General features: G+C 48.0%; 1 long non-coding RNA gene and 2 other non-coding genes across 3 annotated transcripts; 1 reads left to right on the forward strand and 2 right to left on the reverse strand.

Moving 5' to 3' along the window:
* Nucleotides 1-2,211: 2,211 nt before the first annotated feature.
* LOC147351527 (U2 spliceosomal RNA) lies at nt 2,212-2,400 on the reverse strand. The gene has a single exon (XR_015148449.1). It is a non-coding gene; the product is annotated as a U2 spliceosomal RNA (small nuclear RNA).
* A 269-nt stretch (nt 2,401-2,669) lies between these two features.
* LOC147351528 (uncharacterized) lies at nt 2,670-5,332 on the forward strand. The gene is made up of 2 exons (XR_015147564.1): nt 2,670-2,862; nt 3,742-5,332. It is a non-coding gene; the product is annotated as an uncharacterized LOC147351528 (long non-coding RNA).
* A 4,329-nt stretch (nt 5,333-9,661) lies between these two features.
* LOC147351529 (U2 spliceosomal RNA) lies at nt 9,662-9,852 on the reverse strand. Its single transcript, XR_015148448.1, has one exon. It is a non-coding gene; the product is annotated as a U2 spliceosomal RNA (small nuclear RNA).
* Between the last annotated feature and the right edge of the window lie 431 nt (nt 9,853-10,283).

Raw genomic sequence — 10,283 nt, forward strand, 5'->3', positions numbered from 1 at the left:
ATTAATTAATTTATTTATTTTTGACCTTGGGATGTTAGATCCCCAACCAGGGATGTAACTTGTGCCCTGTGCTGTGGAAGAAGAAGAGAATTGTAACCAGTGGACAGCCAGGGAATTCCCTCTTTGTTTTATTCTTGAGGAAGCATAGGTGGGATTCGAAATATGGCTCTTTGTGATTTCCAGTCTGAAGCCGCTCCTGGACCTCCACTCCCCTCCCCATCCCTCTACCTGCAGACTCCTCTCCTCCCTTCAGTTGTGCACTCAGGTACTTGGTTGAGATGCTGTGGAGACAAGGATGTCCTCAGCTGCTTCCCAGGTGAGCTCCACCCATCCTGTACTTTCCCCTATTCCAGAGCCTGGGCTGTTTTGGGGAAAGCGACCTGGAATCATCTAAGGTCCTCATTGCATGCAGAGGAAACCAAGGCTCCCAGGGCGAGGTGGCTTTTCCAAGGCAGTTTACTTGACAGGGCAAGACTCATGATGACTATCAGTCCAGGGTTCAACCCACCAGGCTTTGGTGGGGGTGGGGACAGCCTCTCTCTCCAGTTCCATCCCTCCCATGGCCTCTGATTTTCTCCTCCAAGAACTCTCTCCTCCCCAGTAAAGTCGTGAGGGTTCAGTATTACCAGACCTTTCCTGAACGTGCAGGGTTTTATAGGTATCCCTCCCAACCCCCAAGGTCTCAAGGACCACAGACCAGGAAACTCCCAGTTAAGGCTGGGTGCTTGGTTCCGACACTCAAGGAACTTCTTGAGTATATTTAGTCAATCCATCATGTAGTCATGAAACACGGAAGATGTTCTGATTGCCTACTGTGTGGCCAGCACCGTGCTGGGCATTGCAGAGCTGTGGTTGTGAAGAACCAGCTTCTGGGCTCAGCGCTTAGTCTGGTGGGGATCCAGCTCTGACGAAGAACATCAGTCAGCAACTGGAATCTGACCCAGGACAAGGAGCCAATGGGAGGAACTAGATACGTGCCAGCTAGTCTGTCCTTCTGTCTGGAATTCTTCCTTGACTCTTGGCCAATTAATCTTGCCTCTGATGTCACCATTGGAGAGGCTTTCATGAGCACCTCTCCCCCATGTAAAATAGCTCTCTCACCAGTCACTCTCCAGCATATTTCCCTGTTTCCCTTCATGGCTTGTATCACTATCTGAAATGAGCCTCTTGAGTCATTGTGTGTCTCTCCCACTTCCTCTTTATAATGTCCATTTCATGAGGGCAGGCACTGAGACCTTCAACCTGACGGGCACTCCATCTGTGAATGCTTAAAGTAAGAATGTTCAAATATTCTCTGTAGCGTATCCTCCAATGCACTATGTTCTGGGCTGTGATCTTGTGGACAGAAAGGGCTGCAGAGGTGAGGCTGCCAGGAAATAAAATGATCACTAATGGAGGAAGGCTCCCTGGGCCCCAGGCTGGATTTGGAAGTGGGGACTGGAGTTCCCATTTAAAGGAGACTGGACTTGGGTAAGCCCACAACCTGGTGTTGTCCTGACAAACTGGGCCCCTTCCTTCACCCCCAACTTGCCCCACTACCTCCTTCCCATTTGTTCATCAACACCTTTCCTGGCGAAGGCAAAGGATGAAAGGTGGGGTGAGATTGCCAGTTTCAGCACCCTTATCAGATAATCAAATGACAATTTCCTTCTTGGGTGTGAGGCCCAGGAAATGTAGATGTTTTCTGTTGTACAACGATTGTTCACAGCTCATTTCTGCTAATTTCTATCTGGGTGACTTTGGACAAGCTTCTTAATCTTTCTGTTCTTCAGTTTCTTCTTTTAGGAAAAGCACACTTGGGTGGAATCTTGAATTTAAAAAATTCCCAGAGCTGAGAGTCTTCCCCTGGGGACTCCAGCAACCCTGAACCGTTTCAAAGTTCTGTTAGGTGTTGAGAGCAGTGCCTTGTCACTGGATAAAAGAAATAATCCAGTAGTAAAGACAAACAAAACTACTAAGGGAGCTGGAAACAGCCTTATTACAGTGCTTTGAAATATAAAAGAGAAATTTAACATAAAATTGGTGCATGGATATAGTCCTTACAAGAAATAGTACTCCTAATTAAACTGCCCAAACAAGAAAATAGAATAACACACATTTGCAAAACAAAACAGAAAGCCCCATATAGATCTGTACCCAGTAACAAAAAGATGAGGAAGACATTGAAAAAGATGTAACAAGTGTATTGTTCATACTTTCTCGTTTCCCTGAGAGGGGTGCATGATTACTGGAAGTACTGCAAGACAAGGTCTGTCTGTGGAGTGAACAAAGCAAGCTCCTATTCCCACTCCCTACTCCAAAAACCCACTTAATATATTGTCCTCAGATAAAGGGCATATCACATATTAAACTGATAAGAAGATACTACACTTGATCGTAGCCAAGAGGCGGAGAAGCGATGCCATAGGCTCTGTCCTAGCTATCACCGTCCTCCCTTCAGCTCCAGTAAATGCACGGTGAGCGCCCCAACCCTCAGTGGACATTTCTGGCTTACTCTCCTATGTCTGTTCCAGAACAGTGAAACTGCACTTGTTCTCTACAACATTCACATCCCTTTTTGCACCCCTGCCCATCTTTCCGCAGAGGAGGGCCCTAATTTACATGCCCCGCCCCTCAGGGGCGTGACCACCACCGTCCAGCTCTCGGCACCGTCGGTCCTCCTGGCCCCGGCCGCTCTGCAGAAGCTGCTGTGGCGCTGGAGGTCGCTGTGTTCGCCGCACACTTTCCAGCTCCGGGGAAAACGCAGGAGTTTTGCAGTTGGCCGCCTCAGGGGGTCGATGGAGGGAGCTGCAGCACGAGACCGGCCGGCTTGCTCGCAAAACAAATCCTGGGTCATCATGACTGTGCATTTGGGAAATTAGGGTTTGTCGGGGGCCCCCAGGCAGACAGAGCCCAGAGTTTGAGCAGAGAGAGAATTACGAGGGCGGGGGAGGGGAGAGGCAGGAACCGCCTTGCCTGAGAACGGGTCTCCGTCCCCCTCGTAACGGCTAGGCTCCTTAACTGAGACCCCGGGGTCACCAGGCGGGCGCACTTGTCTTTCCTCCGTTCTCCGCTAAGCCGCTAGAGAGCTGCAGGGTCTGTGAAACTATCACAGTCACCCCTCCTCCTAACCGACTCTCTGCCGCCGCTGCTGCTGCTAAGTCGCTTCAGTCGTGTCAGACTCTGTGTGATCCCAGAGACGGCAGCCCACCAGGCTTCCCCGTTCCTGGGATTCTCCGGGCAAGAACACTGGAGTGGGTTGCCATTTCCTTCTCCAATGCATGAAAGTGAAAAGTGAGAGTGAAGTCGCTCAGTCGTGTCCGACTCTAGTGATCCCATGGACTGTAGCCTACCAGGCTCTTCCGTCCATGGGATTTTCCAGGCAAAAGTACTGGAGTGGGATGCCATTGCCTTCTCCGAACTGACTCTCTAATTCAGTCGAAAGAAAGTCGCTCAGTCGTGTCCGACTCTTTGCGACCCCATGGCCTGTAGCCTACCAGGCTCTGCCGTCCATGGGATTTTCCAGGCAAGAATACTGGAGTGGGTTGCCATTTCCTTCTCCAGGGGATCTTTCCGACCCAGAGATTGAACCAGGGTCTCCCGCATTGTAGGCAGACGCTTTACCATCTGAGCCACGAACCTGAGGGGAAAGATCCCTGACCTCACGACAGCCACCTGCCAGGCACTGCCCTGCATTCTTTGCTATGATCGAGCCCACTTGGATTGAGGAGGATTGACACTGTTCTCATCTTCATTTCACAGTCGTGATCAACGAGACCAGAGAGGCTGAGAAACTTGTCCTGGGTCACTCAGCTAGAAGGCAGTTGACCTGCGGAGTTGATCACGGTGTTCCAAGAACTGCCAGGTTCTGAAGCACAGGTCCCGCTCACTGATGGAGTCCAGACCAGTGACTGCACTAGTTGTCTAGAACTTTCATATCCCTTTTTGCACCCCCGCCCATCCTTCCGCAGAGGAGGACCCTACTTTGCATACCCCAGGGGCGTGGTCAGCCCTTCTAGCTCGGTCCTTGGCACTGTCCTGGCCCCCGTCACTCTGCAGAAACTGCTGTGGCGCCATAGGTCGCTGCGCCTGCCGCACACTTTGCACGAGAAGAGGGGGAAAGCCACAAGAAGAGGAAGGCGACATTGAAGGACAGCAAGGTTGCTGGTGACACACACATGGATTTGCTGGCGCAAGGCCCACAGCTCCATGGTTTTGATAAGAGTGGGTGGCCCCTGGGGTCAAGTCCTCACCTGAGCTTGTCTTGGCTTCTGGCTCTCTGATTCCCTGCCGGCTTGGGTTTTCCCTGTCTCCTGTGGGAGAGGAAGGGTGGGGGGAGTGATCTGTTTCACTTCTTAGGGAACCCTAATAACCTTCTGGACAGATTAGCTCTGAGGTCCCCTCTGGACATGCCTGGCAGGAGTCAGCCCTCAACTAGCAAACACTAGGGATAAAGAGAGTTTTTGCCAGGTATTTGGGAATTGATCCTCAGACAGTTTCATTCCTGCAAGGGAGTGTCTCACATTAAAGTGATTTACATCACCTTCTAGTTCATGCATAGGACCCTTAGGAGCTTGGTTAACTTGAGTTAGTGCCCCTTCCCCATCATGCCCTGTTAAAGTATTAGTTGCTCAGTTGTGTCCGACTCTGCAATCCCAGACTGTAGCCTGCCAGGCTCCTCTGTTCATGGGATTCTCCAGGCAAGAACACTAGAGTGGATTCCCATGCCCTCCTCAAGGGGATCTTCCTGACCCAGGGATCAAACCTGGGTCTCCTGCATTGCAGGCAGTTTCTTTACTGTCTGAGCCACCAGGGGAAACCCCACCATTCCCTGTTCTCTGCTCAGACAGAAATTCTACTGCTGGCCCCAGACCTCATCCAGATGCCATGTGCCTTCACTAAGGTATTGTATCCTCAGAGTCCCTGATATCCTTGCCCTGAAGGAGTTAGGAGTAACAGGTCAGGATGGGACTCTAGGATGACCCGCAGAGGTCTCAAGCATTTCCTGTTTCTGCAGCCTGAGGAACCAGGTACCTTGTCAGACTCTTGCATTTTTGCCAAACTCACAGGTTATAGATTATATCTCATTGTTGTTTAAATATGCATTTCTCTCTTTATAGTTGTATGAAAAATCGTATTTATTATAACTAATTTTAAAGACTTTATTGAAGGACAGCATACAAAAATGATGTTAAAGTGTAAAACTTGATTAAATTTCACAAAGTAAACACAATTGTAACCATTACTCTGCTTAAGAAAAAGCATTACTATCTCCTAAGAAGATGTTCTTCTGTCCCTTTCTTGTCATGACTCTCTTCTGCCTCTAAACAATGATATTTGTTATCTTTCCCAAGAATTGTGGTTAAATTTGTTTTTATTTTGGGCTGTGCTGGGTCTTCATTGCTGCGTGCGGTCTTTCTCTAGTTGTGCCCAGCGGGGGCTGCTCTCCAGTTGTGGTGCCTGCGACTGTCATCACAGTGGCTGCACTTGCTGCAGCATGCGCACTAGAGGGCAGGCTCAGCAGTTGTGGTGTACGGGCTCAGTTGCCCTGTGGCATGTGGGATCTTCTGGGACCAGGGATTGAACCATTACCACCTTCATTGCAAGGCAGATTCTTAACCACTGCACCACCAGGGAAGTTCCAGAACTGTGGGATTTTTTAGCCAAATTTTATTGAGCGGTTTGCTTTTTTCTGATCACATTCTCAGGTCTCTTTGTAGAATACTGAGTTTCACCCTACTTGTGATAGATTTGCAAATATTTTTTTCCCAGTTGCTTTTTAATTGTGTAGATGCAAATTATATAAATGGATATAATATATAAATGTTTATAAACACTTGACTTTCAGAATCTGAGTTATAGTATGAGTTAGGTCATTGGGGAAGGACTTACTGAGACAGAGTGAGGAATGCAGGAGGTTGACAGTAGGAAAGGTTAATGCTTTGAACAATAAAAGGCAGGAAGCAGGAAAGAAGTTCTGAACCAAGTTGGCAGCTAGCAGAGTCCAGATTTCCACCTCACCCAACCCAACCCAACCCAAGAAATGACTGGGCCCTGTGACTCCATGGAGTTCAGGATTGAGGTCCCCAAGAAGTATGGGGCTCATTGTGTCTTCCATTGCCTGCCACAGTGGCCCACTGTTCACGTGCCCATTGGGCCAGGCCGGGCATGGCCAGCTACAAATGCTGGTGGAGTTAGTCTGTCTGTTGATTGTCCAGTGCCCTCCTCCTCCTCAATCCTGACAAACCACTTCTTAGATTGGCTGCTGTTGTGGGCCTGACCAAGTTTTCAGTCTTGGAGGCCTGCTATACAGTTTGTGACTCATGGTCTCTGTCCCATGGTAGCCATCTGCCGGGGTCCAGCCCCGGCTGATCCAGGGTATTCGAAGGAGAGACGGCATAGGCGACCTATTTATTTAAATATTTATCAAAGATATAAAGAGTAATAGAATGAGGATAGCTCAGTAGGAAAATTCAGTGGAGAAAAGAGGCTGAGTAGCTTGGTTTACGCGGGAGACCAATAAAACTTCAAGACAAGAAGTTTGCACCACTTACGTAGGCCGCAGGCATCCTTCCGTTCTCCCGAAGGAGAGGAGACACTGAGGCCTCCCCGGTCCGATCTTAGAAGCCCAGGCATAATTAGCAAGCATGGCGGGTTCCGCGCTCCAGATGGAGACTCAACCAGAATTTGGGAGAGAGAGCGACATGGGGAGACCAAGTTTCGGTGAACAAGGCCCACACTTTATTTTCCAAAGTAGTTTTTATACCTTAAGTTATGCATAGAGGATAATGGGGGAAGGGGTAGAGTCATGCAGTAAGCCAGGCTTTCTTCCTGCAAACTTACCATATGCAAAAGTTTAGGTGATTTGCATCATCTTCTGGCCCGGAGGCCTGTTAACATTTTAAGACCCTTTCTTCAGAAAACTTATTTTTCTCTAAAGGTGATTGGTCAGGAGCCACCCTCCAGAAGCATTAGATAAAGTTGCATTCCTACAGAGCAAAGGTGCAGTGGGCTATAACAACAAAAAGAATTAACTCAAGGGTCCCAGGTTACAAACATTAAAGCTACTATTTACACCAATTATATTAATCAATACACTGCCAGGGACACAGCAGGTAAGGGATATGGAGACTTAGCAGCAAACATTGGCCCAACAAGTGAAAAACCCTTCACCAATACAATTTCTAATCAATCTTTTAACTGCTCAAAGGAATCTGTATTTAGACAGTTTAGAACATCTCCTGCCTCTCACAGTTGGGAGGCTCTGAGCAATCACATGTGGCCGGAAAAACCTATTCAGGCAGGCTAGAGGATTTCCAAAGGAGTTTGTAGGTTGAAACACTGTCACACCCAGGAATTATTAACTGGAGCTGTAAGCTAACTCTTTTTTCAGAGAGGTAGTGGGGGACAGCCCCCCGTAAAGTCAGAGGTGTAGGTGAAAGCACAAAGCAGAAAGTAGGCAGACTCTGGTTTTGGGGGTAAATGCTCGAGAATTTCCAGGGGGACTCCTGAGGCTCGATCCCGCCTTTGCGTATGCCGAGCCTCCTTCCTCATGACCTTTGTCATGGGTGGAGCTCCTCACGCTGGCAGTGATAGAATTCCAGTTGAGCTATTCCAGATCCTGAAAGATGATGCTGTGGAAAGTGCTGCACTCAATATGTAATATGCCAGCTCCGGGCAGCCATCTGTCTCTACAAATGCCTAGTAGTTTGCCAGAAGCTGCTTTTGGGAACATGGACAAGCCTCTGTTGCTGTGAGTGTTGTGTCCTGGCTCTAGAGCCCTGAGGCCTTGCATTGCGATCCCCACTTTAGCTTACCACCAAGTCCCTCACTTCCCTTCACTCACCTGCCTGTCTCTAAGATAATAGGGTCTGCCGCGTCTGCTGAGCTGAGTAGCGGGCTTGCCTCACCTCACTTGCTAGCTTTGCACCCCTTTCTGGCCCAGGCCCAGCTCCAAGCCAAACGTGTTTTGGGTCACCTGGCTTTATGAGCCCAGGCAGGATTTTTTTGTGTAGAATGTGTTTGAAGTTTCCAGAACTCAGAGGCCCAGCTAGGCCCTGTGCTCTCTTCTCTGTGGTCACTGTTGAAAGAGGAAACAATTTACCTCTCCTTTGAGAAAGGCTGGGCTGGATGAAGCACAAGCTGGAATCAAGATTGCCAGGAGAAATATTGATAACCTCAGATATGCAGATGACACCACCCTTATGGCAGAAAGTGAAGAGGAACTAAAGAGCCTCTTGATGAAAGTGAAAGAGGAGAGTGAAAAAGTTGGCTTAAAGCGCAACATTCAGAAAACGAAGATCATGGCATCTGGTCCCATCACTTCATGGCAAATAGATGGGGAAACAGTGGAAACAGTGGCTGACTTTATTTTTCTGGGCTCCAGAATCACTGCAGATGGTGATTGCAGCCATGAAATTAAAAGACGCTTACTCCTTGGAAGGAGTTATGACCAACCTAGACAGCATATTAAAAAGTAGAGACATTACTTTGTCAACAAAGGTCCGTCTAGTCAAGGCTATGGTTTTTCCGTAGTCATGTATGAATGCGAGAGTTGGACTATAAAGAAAACTGAGAGCCGAAGAATTGATGCTTTTGAACTGTGGTGTTGGAGAAGACTCTTGAGAGTCCCTTGGACTGCAAGGAGATCCAACTAGTCCATTCTAAAGGAGATCAGTCCTGGGTGTTCATTGGAAGGACTGATGTTGAAGCTGAAACTCCAATACTTTGGCCATCTGATGCGAAGTTGACACATTTGAAAAGAACCTGATGCTGGGAAAGATTGAAGGCGGGAAGAGAAGGGGATGACAGAGGATGAAATGGTTGGATGGCATCACCAAGTCAATGGACATGAGTTTGGATAAACTCCGGGCGTTGGTAATGGACAGGGAGGCTTGTATGCTGCAGTTCATGGGGTCACAAAGAGTTGGAAGGCCTGGTATGCTGCGGTTCATGGGGTCACAAAGAGTCAGACACAACTGAGCGACTGAACTGAACTGAGCTAGGAGAGTGTTGCAGCTGGTGCTCCACAGTAGGAACCCCTAAACATTGCAGCCTTTCTTGTTTTACTGTAGTATCACTTCTCTTCTCACTAAGTTCACTGTGCTTTGTCAGATTTCTGGTGTGCCAGCACCTTTCCACTTTTTTTTTTTTCAAGAGTTCATATCATGGAAAACGAGTCAATATGATATGTTACACTGCAGCCTGGACAATAAAAAATTACAAAAGTTCTGTGGAATAAAAGTCTAAAATAGAAAAACTGTTAGTTCATGTTTCAACCTTCTAAAAAAATAAATAAAAACCAACATTCAAAGTGTTAGTTTGCCACTACAATTTTTTTGAAGTATGATGAAGCCTGAAACAATTTACAAGGACGTAGTTTTAACAGGACTAACATTTAACTCCAAGGTCTTTTAAGTACTGAAAAGTGAAAGTGAAGTTGCTCAGTCGAATCCACTCTGCGACCCCGTGGACTGTAGCTTACAAGGCTCCTCAGTCCATGGGGTTTTCTAGGCAGTAGTACTGGAGTGGATTGCCATTTCCTTCTCCAGGAGATCTTCCCAAACCAGGGATTGAACCTGGGTCTCCCGCATTGTAGACAGATTCTTTACCGTCTGAACCACCAGGGAAGTACTTTTTGGTCCTGTTTAAATCTGACTTTATTACCAAAGATATTTTCCTGAGGAGGTGCACCGTTTCTGGAAGTACTACAATACCAAGTCAATGCGTGGAGTGGACAGAACAAGCTCCTATTCCAACTCCCTGCTCCAAAAGTCCACTAAATATATTGTTCTCGGATAGGGGGCATATCAGATATTAAACTGATAAGAACAGATACTACACTTGATCTTAGCCAAAAGGCCGAGAAGCGATACCCTGTCACTTCCTGTCGCTGTCACCGTCCTGCTGCCGTGCATATTACAATCAGTGTGACCGGGTCCCCACTCACTCCAGGTCTCCCTTCCTTTGCTTCGTGGACACTACTGTGAATGGTGCTGTACTGGACTCTCGTGCAAATTTTTTATTCTCTACATTGTAGGAGAGAATTTATAACCTGCTGTAACTTTGTCATTCCCTGGCAGAGGCGCCATTTCTAATTTGCATGCCCCGCCCTTTCTGTGAGGGTGGGTGTAGCCTTGCGGGTTGACAGCCAGCTTTTCTGCATGGTTTCTGCGCGCATGAGCGGAAGCTGGGCCGGGGCGGAGCTCTTCCTTGGCACTGGCTCATGGGGAAAGGCAGGATTTGGAGATGTTGGGGTTGGGCCAACCGAGTAGGGGCTCTGTGTAATTGACCAGCCGACTGGT

The sequence above is a fragment of the Bos grunniens genome, chromosome 19 (genome assembly GCF_055505025.1).
Source record: "Bos grunniens cultivar Pamir isolate PY7600 chromosome 19, Bosgru_T2T1.0, whole genome shotgun sequence".
Classification (NCBI taxonomy): domain Eukaryota; kingdom Metazoa; phylum Chordata; class Mammalia; order Artiodactyla; family Bovidae; genus Bos; species Bos grunniens.